The 15,716-nt window shown below is 36.8% G+C and overlaps 1 protein-coding gene and 1 pseudogene across 6 annotated transcripts in view; both read right to left on the bottom strand.

Annotated features, from left to right (window-relative positions):
• Positions 1-8,518, bottom strand: part of LOC122737357 — a 169,294-nt pseudogene extending 160,776 nt beyond the window's left edge.
• The window catches only part of TRPM3 (transient receptor potential cation channel subfamily M member 3), a 1,147,313-nt gene that overhangs the window by 949,709 nt on the left and 181,888 nt on the right, over positions 1-15,716 (bottom strand). The gene's annotated exons all lie outside the window — the stretch shown is intronic.

The raw sequence follows: 15,716 nt of genomic DNA, 5'->3' as shown, positions 1-15,716 counted from the left end.
TATAAATTATATCATACTGCTTGCTGCCTTGGGGAGGGGGAAAAAGAGGAAAGGAGGGAGAAAAATTTGTAATTCAAAATCTTATTAAAAATTAATGTTGAGGGGCAGAACCAAGATGGTGGAGAAAAGCCAGCAAGTTGCCTGAGCTCTCCCTTGGTTCTCTCAAAAAGAACATTAAATCAAGCCTCTAAAAGCATTATGAAACTACAGAACCTACAAAAAGACAGAGAGACATGATCTTCCAGCCTGAGATAATTTAGAAGACTTCAGGAAAGGTCAGTCTCATTGGGGAAAAAGGGGAGCACAGTGCACCTCAGTGCAGCACAGCGTGGAGGGGGTCGGAGCAAGTCAGCAGGAAACTCTAGGCCACAGCCAAGCAACTGAGGCCCCTTGATCCTTGTTCAGCAAGCTGGTGGTGCAGCAGGCCAGTGGTAAGATCCACCAGCCCCAGCTGAGAGGGCAGCCTGCCACCTAGAAGGCCACCAAGAAGACAGGCGTGACCAGGCCCAGCCATAACAGCACCTGGAAAAAGCCCAGGAAGCAAGCCCAGTGTGGCGAGAAATCCACAAGCCATAGAAGCCTCAGAGTAGAAAAAGTTAGTGACACAGCCCCTATCTCCCAGCACAAGAAACTTGAAACAGTGACCCTGGTAGCCCAGGAGCAGACATCAACTTTTAAAAAAATTAGCTGCAATAGGAGTAAGAAACAAAAAAGAACTCTTACCACTGATAGCTTATGTGTCAACAGGGAAGAGCTAAACACAAACTCAGATGAGGACAATACTCTCAAATTGCCTACATGTGAAGCCTCAAGAACGAAGATGAATTGACCTCAAGACCAAAGGGCCCTCTTGGAAGATCTCAAAAAGGATTTTAAAAATCAATTGAGAGGGCAGCTAGGTGGTGCAGTAGATAAAGCACCAACCCTGGATTCAGGAGGAACTGAGTTCAAATCCAGCCTCAGACACTTGACACTTACTAGCTGTATGACCCTGGGCAAGTCACTTAACCCTCATTGCCCCGCAAAACAAAAACAAAAACAAAAAACAAACAAAAAAAAATCAGTTGAGAGCGGTAGAAGAAAAAATGGGGAGAGAAATGAAAGCAACACAAGAAAATTATGAAAAAAAAGAATCAGCAGCTTGGAAAAGGAAGCACAAAGATTGACTAAAGAAAACAATTCCTTTAAAAATTCATTTGGCCGGGGCAGCTAGGTGGCACAGTGGATAGAGCACCGGCCCTGGAGTCAGGAGGACCTGAGTTCAAATCCGGCCTCAGACACTTAACACTTACTAGCTGTGTGACCCTGGGCAAGTCACTTAGCCCCCATTGCCTCACTAAAAAAAAAAAAAAAAAAAAAAAAAAATTCATTTGGCCAAGTGGAAAAGGAAGTGCATAATCTGACTGAAGAAAACAATGCCTTAAAAATTCGAATTGGACAGTTGGAAGATAAGGAACCCATGAGACACCGGGAATCAGTCAAGCAGAATGAAAAAATAGAAGAAAATGTGAAATACCTCATTGGAAAGACAACTGACCTGGAAAATAGATCCAGGAGAGACAATTTGAGAATTATTGAATTGCCTGAAAACCATGATCAGAAAAAGAGTCTAGACAACATATTCCAGAAAATTATCAAGGAGAACTGTCCTGATATTATAGAATCAGAGGATAAAATCATCACTGAAGGAATACACCAATCACCTCCTGAAAGAGACCCCAAAAGGAAAACTCCAAGGAATATTGTAGCCAAATTCCAGAATTATCAGGTGAAGGAGAAAATACTCCAAGCAGCCAGAAAGAAGTAATTTAAATATCATGGAGCCATAGTCAGGATTGCACAGGACCTGGCAGCTTCAACATTAAAGGATCACAAGGTTTGGAATACAATATTCTGGAAGACAAAGGAGCTTGGATTGCATCCAAGAATCTATCACCCAGCAAAACTGATCGTTCTCTTTCCAGGGAAAAGATGGACATTCAATGAAATAGGGGACTTTCAAGGTTTCCTGATGAAAAGACCAGAACTGAATAGAAAATTTGATCTCAACATACAAGAATCAAGAGAAGTTTAAAAAGATAAATGAGGGGAAAATTTTATTCAATAAGGTTAAACTGTTTACATTCCTACATAGGAAAATAATACTTATAACTCTTGAGAACTGTATATATATTTGGGCTGACAGAAGGATTATACACAGAAGGTATAAATATAAATTGTCTTTGATGTGATGATATAAAGAAAATTAAGGGGTTAAAAAAGGAGTTTATGGGGAGAAAAGGAAAGGGGAGGTGGAATGGGATGAATTACATCATATGAAGAAGTGCAAAAAACCTATTACAACAGAGGGAAAGAAGGGAGGGGTGAACATTGTTTCAACCTTTACTCTCACTAGATTTGATTCAAAGAGGAAATAACACATACGTTCATTTGGATAAAGAAACTTAGCTTATTCTTTTTAAATTTTTAAAATTTTATAATTTTTTTTCTTACCTTAGCTTATTCTTTAGGTAAGTAAAAGGGTAAGGGGAAAAGGAAGGACTGATAGAAGGGAGGGCAAAAGCAAGGGAAAAAAGGGTAAAGAAAAGGGATGAGGGTGATAAAGGGGAGGGCTGATTAGGGGAGGCAGGGGTAAGAAGCAAAACATTGGTAAGAAGGAATAGGGTGAAAGAAGGGGGGGAAGTACAAAGGGGATAAATAGAATGGAGGGGAATAGACAGTTAGTAATAATAATGGTGAATGTGAATAGGATGAACTCTTCCATAAAATGGAAGTGAATAGCAGAGTGGATTAAAAACTAGAATCCTACAATATGCTGTTTACAAGAAACACATTTGAAGCAGAGAGATATACACAGAGTAAAGGTAAAAGGTTGGAGCAGAATATATTATACTTCAGCTAAAGTCAAAAAAGCAGGGGTAGCAATCTTTATCTCAGACAAAGCAAAGGCAAAAATAGATCTAATTAAAAGAGATAAGAAAGGAAAGTGCATCTTGCTAAAAGGTACTATAGATAAGGAAGTAATATCAATACTAAACATGTATGTGCCAAGTGGTATAGCATCCAGATTCTTAGAGGAGAAGTTAAATGAGCTACAAGAGGAAATAGACAGCAAAACTATACTTAGGGGGGATCTGAATCTTCTCCTCTCAGAATTAGATAAATCTAGCCACAAAATAAATAAGAAAGAAGTTAAAGAAGTTAATAGAATGTTAGCAAAGTTAGATATGATAGATGTCTGGAGAAAATTGAATGGAAAATGCTCTCCAAATCCAGGAAAACAAAACAAAACAAAAAAACTGTGGAATCTAAATGCAGATCAAACCATACTATTTCTATTGTTTTTGTTGTTGTTGTTTTTCTTTTTTGAGGTTTTTCCTTTTTGCTCTGATTCTTCTCTCATAACATGACTAATGCAGAAATATGTTTAATGTGATTATACATAGATAACCTATATTTGATTACTTGGTGTCTTGGGGAGGGTAGAGGGAGGGGAGGGAAGGAGAAAAATTAGAAACCAGAAATCTTATAAAGACAAATGTTGAAAACTATCTCTAAATGTAACTGGAAATAATAAAATGTTTATATGGAAAAAAATGAATGTTGAAAACTATCTTTGCATGTAATTAGAAAAAATTACATTATAGACTGGACTCAGGTTTTATTCAAGTAAGATTTGAGGACAAAAACTCTATAGGAATAAATCCCTCAAGTGAAAACATGGAACTGGAGTTCAGAGTTCATTCAAACCAAAAAGAGCTGGTAGAGGAAATAGCCCATTGATCCTTCATTTAAAGCACTATGAAACCCTTTAGCTATAGAATGAATACTTATACATAAAAATGGTAATTTAAATAAGTTACCTGTAAAGGTGGTCTCCTAATCAGGCTTAATTGAGAAATACCAATAACCATGTACCACAACAAGTGATCAAGTTAATTAAGATGGAAAAAGTTCTTTACCCTTTGCTAGTTTGCACCGGGAATAAACAATATAGCTACTTGGAGAAAAAGAATTATTTGATGATCAACTTTCTGTCTCCAACACAAAAAATTGTGAGTGATATATAGTAGACATTTTATTCTTGCTAAAAGAATTGAGTTTTGAATGAATGTGTTGTTAATAATGTTGTGGAAATAATTAGTGGCTTAACTTGTCCATTTGGTGATAATAGCAATATTCACATTATTAGCTAAGGATTTAATTCTTTAGCAGCATATTTGGAGCTGTAGGTTTGGGAGTCTACCAACATAGATGGTAAGAGTAATTCTTTGTGTTTGTAAAGAACTTGGTTTCTGAAGCACTTTTAAATTTAATTTCATTAACTAAAATGGTGAGATCAGATTTCCTTGACTGCTAGTTGTCTTTCTCTCCTCAAATTACCTAGTGCTTACTTATCTGAGGACATTTTGGATTTCTCCTCAAAACTCTGCCTCCCACCCCAACAAAGTTAGTTCCTTGAGGGTGAGTACTATTTTTGTTATTGTTTTTGTTCTATGTGATCCCTTTGCCTAACAATTTTGAGTTAACCAAATAGCAGCTGAACCAGGAACCAAGCCTTAGGTACTAAAAATGTATAAATAATTAAGAACAATGCATGAAAATTGTAGTTAGAGCAAAATTAAGGGTGCTGTACTTTCTAGTTCTATTGTCTTATGAAAGTGTCTTAAAGACAAGTGAATTCAAAGGAAAACTTCTCACAAGAAGTGATTTCACATTGATTATGCTTTTATCCCATCTCCTAGCATGGAGCTGGATACCATCTTCCTAATTGCTAACTTGTTATTGTAGGGAGTATTTGTGATTTTTTCTCTTTAAGGACTCACTCCATCAAATGTAGATCACCACCCAGTCTCTGATTTAATACATGAGTCTTAAGAAGTTACTTGAAACATAGAGGTTAAGCGACTAGCCAGGGTAAATATAGCTAGTAATTGAATCTATGTCTTCCATCTCCAAATCCAGATTCCATATGAGAGACAGGTTAGTATTGTAGCAAGAGTTTTGGACCTGGTTTCAGAAAAATTTTTGTTCAACTCCAACCCTCTACCCTCTCTGAGCCCATTTCATCATCTCAAGAATGGGGGTAACAATCCTTGTAAAACCTACCACAGAGGCTTAGTATGATGCTTTGCAAATATTAAATGCTTTGCTTTAAAGCTTTGAGAAGCTCTACTAGATTTTTTAAAAGTACTTTAATCAACATAATGTTCCTTATTTTCATTTTTATTCAGTGTCTTTTCAAAAAACAAATACTAGGAACAGCTAGGTGGCTCAGTGGATGGAGCACCGGCCCTCGAGTCAGGAGTACCTGAGTTCAAATCTGGCCTCAGACACTTAACACTTACTAGCTGTGTGACCCTGGGCAAGTCACTTAACCCCAATTGCCTCACTTAAAAAAAACAAAACAAAACAAAAACAAATACTAGAGAAAACTGAGCCCCTTTTCACAGAAGGTTTTGTTTAGTTCTTTTAGTATTTGTTTTGCTGAATTACCACAAAATAAAAACAAGCTGCTCTCTCTTGGCCTAATGTATTTATGCGAACAGGTACACACTGCAAAAGCCTAACACTGCACTGAATTAGAAAAATTCTGTTCCTTTAAGTCTAGTTTTTTGATGAGCTCTTAATTTCCCTGAAACAAATGTGAGCTTTGAAATCCTGCCCTTCTAGTTCTTAAGGGCAATATTCTAAAGTCTGGCCTAATAGCTGTAACTTTAATAACCTTACCTTTTATTAGCTACTCAAGGTTTCCAATGAAAGATTTTAGGCATCAAAAATTACAAAAATGTAATCTTAATTCTTTAAATCAAATTAATTTTTTAATAATAAAGCTGAAAAGGGACAGCTAGGTGGCGCAGTGGATAAAGCACCGGCCCTGGATTCAGGAGGATCCGAGTTCAAATCCAGTCTCAGACACTTGATACTTACTAGCTGTGTGACCCTAGGCAATTCACTTAACCCCAATTGCCCTGCAAAATAAATAAATAAAGCTGAAAAAAGACAAAACCGGGGCAGCTAGGTGGCACAGTGGATAGACCACTGGCCCTGGATTCAGGAGGACCTAAGTTCAAATCCAGTCTCAGACACTTAACACTTACTAGCTGTGTGACCCTGGGCAAGTCACTTAACCCCAATTGCCTCACTAGGGGGAAAAAAAAAAGACAAAACCTATTCCCAAGGTTCAATGTTCCTAATAGAGATAGAACATATATGCCATCACATAAATGTGTCAAATTATTTTAAATGATGAGCAAAATAAACTATTGCAAATTTGAGTCACATAGCTAATGTAAAAGAAATTTCTCTTCAGATCAGAGGTTTGTCTTGGTTGGTGTCAATCAGAATCTTGGCCAAAGACCACCCCTTCTAAAACAAGACTTATGAGCAATACAGAAATCTACTGAACTCATTAATTGTCAGAATAGAGTTAAAAGGTTTGTATTCTTTGGTTCTATGGCATGTGTATGTATATGTTCTGTGTGTGTCTCAAGAGCGGGTTTTCCTCTTTTTAGTGATGCTTTGAATTCTCCTTTTTCAGAATAAGTCTTCACAGGTGGTACAATGGATAGAATACCAGTCCTGGAGTCAGGAAGACATGAGTTCAAATCTGGCCTTAGACATTTAATAGCTATGTGACTCTGGGCAAGTCACTAAACCCTGGTTGCCTCAGTTTCCTCATCTATAAAATGAGCTGGAGAAGGAAATGGCAAACTGCTCTAGTATCATGGCCAAGGAAGGCCCAAATGGCATCACCAAGAGTCCTACATGATAAACGACCTCAACATAAATAACCAAAAAAGATTTGATCAGATACTTTCTTGCATGTAGGAGGCACATAGCAATAGGGACAGGTCCTGGACCTGTAATATCACTGGAATAGAAATCTCCATGGTGAAGTAAATCTCTCTGTAATTACAGGCCATTGTTTTTGTATTTATTTTTATTTGTAGTCTAGATTAGAGGTTTCAAATAGTTTGCAGCCCATAAAACTCCCAAATGTGCTGGAACCATGTTATAATGTGATTGGGAATATTTAACAAAAGAAATAGAAATATAACAAAACATAGAAAAGATTAAAACGTGCTTTTTCTAAGTCAATATGCAGCCCTCAGAGATTCTTATTTACTATTTAATGACCACCATATTTCTAGTTAAATCTGACACCACTGGTCTAGAGCACTAAAAATTTAAGTGGCTGCCCAGAGTATCATAGCATGTATCAGAAGTTGAACTTGAATTCAGGTCTTGGTGGTTCTGATGTCTGTTCTCTATTTATTGCACTGTGCTGCCTTTTATTCATAATTTAATTAATCTTTTTTTTTTTTTGGCAGGCAATGGGGGTTAAGTGACTTGCCCAGGGTCACACAGCTAGTAAGTGTCAAGTGTCTGAGTCCGGATTTGAACTCAGGTACTCCTGAATCCAGGGCCGGTGCTTTAACCACTGCGCCATCTAGCTGCCCCTCTTTTTTTTTAAAAGCACACCAGAATAAGAGTGGTGAGGGTGAGGGTGATAATACTAAGAATAACTCCTCTACTAAGATTCCACTCTTATACTTCATTGAAAGGATAATCTTCATTGATAGAGCTCTGGGTTCTTGAATGTTACAAGAGCAGAACACAAGCTCTAAAAAGTTCTATCCAAACTCCGAATATAGTACTAGAAACATGTCAAATAAACAGAAATATAATTTAGGCCTCAGTCCTATAAAGTCCCCTTATATTTCTTGCAAACCATAAATTGTTGAATATTGTTTCCTAATCTATTCTTCCACTCTCCTTAATTTTATGAGTCAATTCATTCTAGCCATGTTAATGGTTTGTTTGCTTTTCTCTCCATTTAATCCTGTTCAAGATTTCCCCCATGAACCTAAGAGCCTTGAAAGTAATAGTGCCTCCCTTCTTTCATCACCACTGGCCCTGCTTCCAGCCTGGCCTCCCTAGTCGTGTGTGTGTGTGTGTGTGTGTGTGTGTGTGTGTGTGTGTGTGTGTGTGTGTGTGTGTTGGGGGGGAGGGGTGGAATAGGGATTAAGTGACTTGCCTAGGGTCACATAGCTAGTAAGTGTCAAGTGTCTCAGGCCGGATTTGAACTCAGCTCCTCCTGAATCCAGGGCAGGTGCTTTATCCACTGCACCACCTAGCTGCCCCCCATAGTCATCTTTTTTTTTTTTTTTTTTTTTTTTTAGTGAGGCAATTGGGGTTAAGTGACTTGCCCAGGGTCACACAGCTAGTTAAGTATTAAGTGTCTGAGGCCAGATTTGAACTCAGGTACTCCTGACTCCAGGGCCAGTGCTCTATCCACTGCGCCATCTAGCTGCCCCCATAGTCATCTTTAAAGGATCCAGAACCTATAGAAGAAGAGCTCACCTACCTCAAAACTAGCATTGCAATCCATGTCCAACTGCCACCAACAGGCAGGTAAGGCCACGGGCCCACTGAATGACAGTGCCTCCTCAAGACCAGTAGCTCTACTTCTAGACCATCCCCTGCAGCCATCACTCTGAGAAGCATTCCCCATGGATATGGGACCTGGCAACTGCCTATGCAAGCACACATGCTTCCTTAGGAACTATGACCACTCATAACCCAGAAAAGAAAGTTATTGATACCACAGGCTTTGGCAATGTCAGATAGTTCAACACGAGAAAATATCATTTGAGACTTTTTCCCTGACTCTATTTTCCTTACCCACTGCTTTTCCTATTCCAGAACTATTCTTTATTTACTTCACTGTATTTCTATAACCACAACAATATTCAACTTCATTCATGTACCAAAAGTACCTGAATCCCTATTTGAGGGATATATACTTTGAATGTAGTTCCTTGCTATTATAGAGAGTCATGTTATAAATATTTTGGTGTATATGGGAGTCTATATTTTGATCCATGATCTTTTTCAAAGTACATGGCTAAGCAGCGAGATCTCTAGGTCAAAGTATACAAACATTCTAATTATTATATTTTTACAAATCCAATTCATTTTCCAGAATTACTGGAGCAATTCACACCTCTACCAATGATACATTATTATTGTACCCTTATTTATAAAAATTCCTCCAAACTTGACTATTGCCATCTATGCCAATTTGTTTTTTGCTTCTGTGAAGCAAAACTTTCTAGTTCTTTTTATGTACATATATCTTATTATTTGTGACTAGGAGCATTACATATGGTTGTTTAGAGTTTGCAGTTCATTTGAAAATGACTTTTATATATAGAAGCTCTCTTTGTGGTGGCAAAGAATTGGAAATCGAGGGAATTCCCATCAATTGGGGAATGTCTGAACAAGTTGTGGCATATGGATGTAATGGAATACTATTGTGCTGTAAGAAATGATGAACAGGCGGGTTTCAGAGAAACCTGGAAGGACTTACATGAACTGATGTTGAGTGAGATGAGCAGAACCAGGAGAACATTGTACACAGTAACAGCAACATTGTATGATGATCAGCTGTGATAGACAACTCTTCTCAGCAATACAGTGATCCAAGACAATTCCAAAGGACTCATGATGGAAAGTGCTCTCCAAATCCAGAAAAAGGAATTATGGAATATGAATGCAAATTGAACCACACTATTTCTACTATTTTTTCTTTTTTTTCTTTTTTGAGGTTTTTTCTCTTTTGATCTGATTCTTCTTTCACAACCTGACTAATACAGAAATATGTTTAATTTGATTGTACATATATAACCTATCAGATTGCTTTCTGTCTTAGAGAGAGGAGAGGGAAGGGAAGGATGGAGAAAATTTTGTTTGTTTTTTTGTTGTTGTTTTTGCAGAGCAATGAGGGTTAAGTGACTTGCCCAAGGTCACACAGCTAGTTAAGTGTTAAGTGTCTGAGGCTGGATTTGAACTCAGGTCCTCCTGAATCCAAGGCCAGTGCTTTATCCACTGCGCCACCTAGCTGCCCGTGGAGAAAAATTTGAAACTCAAAATCTTATAAAAACAAATATTGAGAACTATCTTTACATGTAACTGGAAAAATACTATTAGATTAAAAAAAACTAGATGTTTTGACAACTCATCTATTTTAACATTGGCTTTCAGTCTTTTTGTTTCTGTTATTTGTCTACATATCTTGGATATCATAGTTTTATCAGAGAATTTTTCAATTGATTGCTCCCTTTTGTATTATAGTTGCATTTATTTTATTCATCTAAAAGCTCTTCAATTTCACTTTATCTCTTGTAATTACCTTTATCTCAGGGCTATTTTTTAAAAGCAACAACTAAAACAACACATTTAAAGAGCACTTTAAGACTCATTAAAACCTTTTCCCCATAACACCCTAGTGAGATAGATAAAGCAAATAGTCTCCCTTTAAAAAAATAAGCTCAAATCCAATGAGTTTAAGTCCAACACAACTAGAAAGAATCAGAACCACTCAAACCCAGTTTCAATTCCAAATCCAATGAACTTTCTGCTACTCCATACAGCCTTTCAATTTTTCTTAGAGAGGATTCTAAAATAATCGAAAAGATCATAAATGGAGCCTGTAAATGACCAAAGGTGACCAAGAAAACATAAGTACCTATCAACTACCAACTCAACTATATGTCCACTTTCTTATGTCTGTAAATTAATGAAATGTTTATGAACAGTGAACAGGTACACTTTCAGAAACCATTTTCTATAACATATCATGTTTTTATTGTGATGCAGCATGGCACTATGTCTATTTTTGGTTACATTTAAAAAAAAACATTTGAGTTAGTAGAACAAAATCTATTATTAAAAACTTTCTTCATACAAGGTGTTTTCTACTCATGTTAAATCATATTGATTTAAATTTTTGTGAAGATTCTCTCATGATATATAGGTCTTAGGTAGCTAGGTGGCACAGAGGATAGACACTGGACCTGAAGTCTGGAGGACCTGAATTCAAATCTTACCTCAGATACGTACTAGCTGTATGACCCTGGGCAAGTCACTTAACTCCAATTGCTTTAAATATCCAGAGCCATCTCTAGTCATCCTGATACATACATTGCCACTAGACCTAGATAGTTCTGGAGGAGAGAGTGAGGTTGATGACCTTGCATAGCCCTCCCTCACTTAAATCCATTTCAGTGCAAGTCACAACATCACTCCAATGTCATGTTCCTCTTCGAAAACAAAGGACAGACAATAACAACAGTGTGTAAAGATGAATGAAAAGAAGGAATAAATGTATTTCTAACATGCTTGGCTTATACCCCTCACTCAGGGAACTTAAGAAAATATATCAATGGTATTCTTCCTCCTATGCTACTTAACCTACTGATTCTGGGTAATTCTGTAAGCACATAATCATCTTTACTGCAGAAGAAAGCTTTCCTTTTCATTAACAAATAGCAAACTACAGGAATGGAAAATGATATGTGCTGTCAATCAAAAATGGTATTCTGGATGGTTTTGCTAACTTTTTATCATAAAGTAATAGTAGAGTGTGTTTTAGAAAAGGATTGATGTGTCAAAACAAAATATATCATTTTGAAAAACTCTCCCCCCACACCAAAGGACTGTTCAACACTGAACAACCTTTTTAAGTTTGAACACTTACTATGTATAATGAACCTAGATACTATGTGAAATATAAAAGTAAATCAGGGATGGTCTCTGTTCTTAGTTCACTTGCAAGACAGTAGGGGAAACATCATGTATACTAATAACTATAACAAAAGTTATAATGCCAAATTACCATAAGCAAGATATAAAGAAAGTGTTGTGGCCAATGAAAGGCCTTTGGACCAGTTGGTAGCCAAAAGAGTAAACTAGTATCTGGCCATAGTTCAGAAAGGGACATTCCCCACTGACAGCAAAGGACCTGTCACTTAATGTTCCAAATGTTAACCTAAAGACCAGGGAGAAAAACATTTTCTGAAGTAACAAGTTTACTCATTATAACTGATCATACTCTGCAATACCCATTATTTTGGCAAAATGTTTTTATTTAAAATTCTCCATCAGCAAGCAAATTCCTCTCATTTTACTGATGAAATTATCAAGGGCCAAAGCAAGTTGAGGTGGCAAAGTCACACAAAGAAAATGTAGGAAAATCAGAATTAAATGCCCTAGATTAAAACAATCCTGGCTGAGGGAACATATCATTTTCATTTTGTTTTTCCCAACTCTAGCAGACACTGAAAACTCTTTTGTTTTAACAAAAGATGGTTGGGGCAGCTAGGTGGTGCAGTGGATAGAGCACCGGCCCTAAATTCAGAAGGGCCTGAGTTCAAATACAGCCTCAGACCTGTGACACTTAACTAGCTGTGTGACCCTGGGCAAGTCACTTAACCCCAATTGCCTCACACACACAAAAAAAATCTTAAAAAAAAAAAGATGGTTTACAAATTATGTTTGGACAAATGAACAGAGTTGCAAATAGCATGGCATTAATGGTTTCAATGACCATAGACCAGTTAACTTTAAATAGTGAAAATTTCCATTTCAAAACCCAATTGTTCCCTTAGCCCCAGTAAGTATTCTTGAAAGCATAGGGTAGGAGAAGAGTAGGGATGTTTTAGTTCAGAAACATGATTAGTGAGAAAAACAATTCATGATCAATTTCTTTTTCAAAGGGCAGAACATTAGTAATGAAACAATGTAGATGATCAAGAAAGATGGAGACCTATGGATGTTACTTATTAATTTCACGTATAAAATGATTTATGAATGATTTTTGCTATCCTGAGTTTCACTAGGTTTAGATGGAGCTTAGGGGACATACAATACCAAAAGAAACTCAGATACTATCCATTCAACTTTGGTTGAGAGACAATTTGTAAAGAATAGATATTACTATACAGCTGACAACATAAGTACTCCAGATCAACTGGGGAATGAAGGAGGGTAAGGAATAGTCCTAATGTTAAAAAGAAAGGATTCTCCTCCCACTTTTCAACCTAATTAATCGTTCTCTGTCTCTTTCAATAGCTCATTTTCATTTCCTTGACTATTTAAGGTAGCTCTAAGTTTTGCATTGGGCCTCTTCTGTTCTTTCTCCATTCCTTTTCCTTCAACAACCTCATTAACTGCCATAGCATTAGGGATAATTCCCAAAGTCATAGATCCAGCTATAACTACCTATTCCTAGTCTCCAAATTCAAATCTTTACCTGTATAGCTCACCAGCATATCTAAAATCAAAAATTGTATTCCCCCCAAATCCAATTAATTCACTTCAATGAATATTTATTGAAGCCTAGAGACACACACGTATCAATCAACAAGCATTTATTGAGTATCTCCTATGTACCAGACATTGTGGTCAGCTTTGGGAATACAAAGCTAAACAAAGATGAAAACATGTCAGCCCTTTCTCTCAAAGAATTTAAATTCTACTGGAAAACTCTAAAATGGACACAGACAAAAAAATACAAAGTAATTTGATGGTGAAGAGAGAGTAACATCTGAGGGTAGCACGGTAAGTTTTATGGATCAGTTTGTACATAAACATTTTTGAAGGAAGCCAAGAATTCTAAAGAAGCAGTAATGAAGATGAAATTCATCACTGGCATTTAGGAAAGTTGGTGTGAATGCATAGAGCATTTGTTATATGAAGAATGACTAATATTTTAATCACAAAGCCACTCTTTTGACCTTCCTATTTCTCTCTGTGGTACCATAAACTCCCAAACATTCATGTTCGAAATCTGTTACCTTTCATTGACTTTCCTTTAGATCTTGAAGTTGGCCAAGTGTCCTTGTTTACAGATGTCCCTATAATGATTGCATGAAAACCTGGAACATTATGGAACCTTCTATAAGAGGGTAACTCTCACCGAAAGGAGAGTAGAGGCTGATTGTCTACATAAGAAAAAACAAGTAGACAAAGGACACATATTATCTAGAGGACAGAAAGCCCACTGAGTTGGTCCCTCAGTACAAATATCTTAGGAAGATATTTGTCAATAGACAATGACTGGGATCATGCTTGGATAAAAGGAAGAAAATGGGCTGGCATGCATTTAAGTCACTGAGCATAGCCTTCGACAGCTCTAAACTTGTTCTTGAAATAAAACCTGTCTTTTTATATCAACATTCTTCTAACAAGGTTGACTAGTAGTGCTGAAAGATCAAGGTATAACATTTGAACAGCATGCATGCTAAACTGGTACTCATGAAATGTTTAGCTTAACAGTTTAGTGCTTTGCCCACACAACTCCATAATTACATTTTTATTATTTTGTTAAAATTCTGTAAAAATACTCTAGTTTACTTGCACATATGAAGTAGCTTTCATTAGGGATTTGAGAATAAAAAATAAATTAATCCACATTCTATGCTGCAATGCAGTCATTGTGTTTGAGTTGTGTGTGTCATTTGGTTTGTTTTTACATAATTATTTAATAAGTAATACTGAGATGTTCTCAGTATTACTCTAGTAAAGAAGTGATTAATAGCAGTGGTGTCAAACTCAGATAAAACAAGACCCACTAAACCACACTTAATATGTGACCCTGTGGACTGTTTATTGACTTAGAAAACCACATGTTAATATTATTTATTTTATTATATTTTTATTTTTAAAAAATATTTTCGGGGGCAGCTAGGTGGTGCAGTGGATAAAGCACCGGCCCTGGATTCAGGAGGACCTGAGTTCAAATCCGGCCTCAGACACCTGACACTTACTAGCTGTGTGACCTTGGGCAAAGTCACTTAACCCTCATTGCCCCACAAAAAAAAATATTTTCCAAATGCATTTTAATCTTAGCCTTTGGAGTTGTGGGTTATATGTGGCTCATGAGTCATATGTTTGAAGCTTCTGATTAATAGGATGGTTATGTTAATCCCAATACTTCAATGGTACTATGATTTCATGCCTTCTCAACTCATAAAATTGTTGTTCACCTCCTCCCATACATCTTCCTATTCTTGGTATGAGGGATATGAAGACAAAGATTTTTTAAAAGACCTTATTGCACAAAGAGTTTACTTCTACTGGGTTCCATCTAATGGCATATGGTGGTAGGAGAAGGGAACCTTCCTCAGAGTTTATTAATAGTGTATGGATAACAGTCTACCACTTAAGATGTTTATCCTTCGCACTTTGAGAATTACTAGAATTCAGTAAAAGAATCCTATGTTCTTTTTCTTTTTCTTTCTTTTTTTTTTTGCGGGGCAATGGGGGTTAAGTGAGTTGCCCAGGGTCACACAGCTAGTAAGTGTCAAGTGTCTGAGGCCGTATTTGAACTCAGGTACTCCTGAATCCAGGGCCGGTGCTTTATCCGCTGTGCCACCTAGCTGCCCCCAAAAGAATCCTATGTTCTTTTAACATAATGGTTCTTCCTTTTCCAATTAAACAAATCTTTGAAGTTATCTTCTATACTACCTCTATGTGCAATTTGTCACTAATAATATGCTATATTGCATCATACTAGCTATAACCATGTCTAGAACCTTTCTTCTTTCTACTTGAAGAAGGTCTTGGTACTATAAAGATGTAAGGTTTCTATGTAGTCTACAAGTCTATGTGCTTTTGTTTCCTGGCCTTGAGTTATATTTTCCAGTGTAATTTTAGACTACCCTTTCCTATACTCATTTTTGCATTAAAATCACTGTGTAAAAGTTGGTATTAATCTACTTTAGGGGGGTTTATTTTTAAATAATATTTTATTTTACCCCAGTTACATGTAAGGATAATTGTAACATTCATTTTAAAACATTCTTGAGTTCCAAATTTTCTCTCTCCCTCACAATCCTTTTCTCTGAGACAGTAGGCAACTTGATATA

Source organism: Dromiciops gliroides, chromosome 1, assembly GCF_019393635.1.
Source record: "Dromiciops gliroides isolate mDroGli1 chromosome 1, mDroGli1.pri, whole genome shotgun sequence".
Taxonomy (NCBI): domain Eukaryota; kingdom Metazoa; phylum Chordata; class Mammalia; order Microbiotheria; family Microbiotheriidae; genus Dromiciops; species Dromiciops gliroides.
This window is presented reverse-complemented; position numbering and strand designations above follow the sequence as displayed.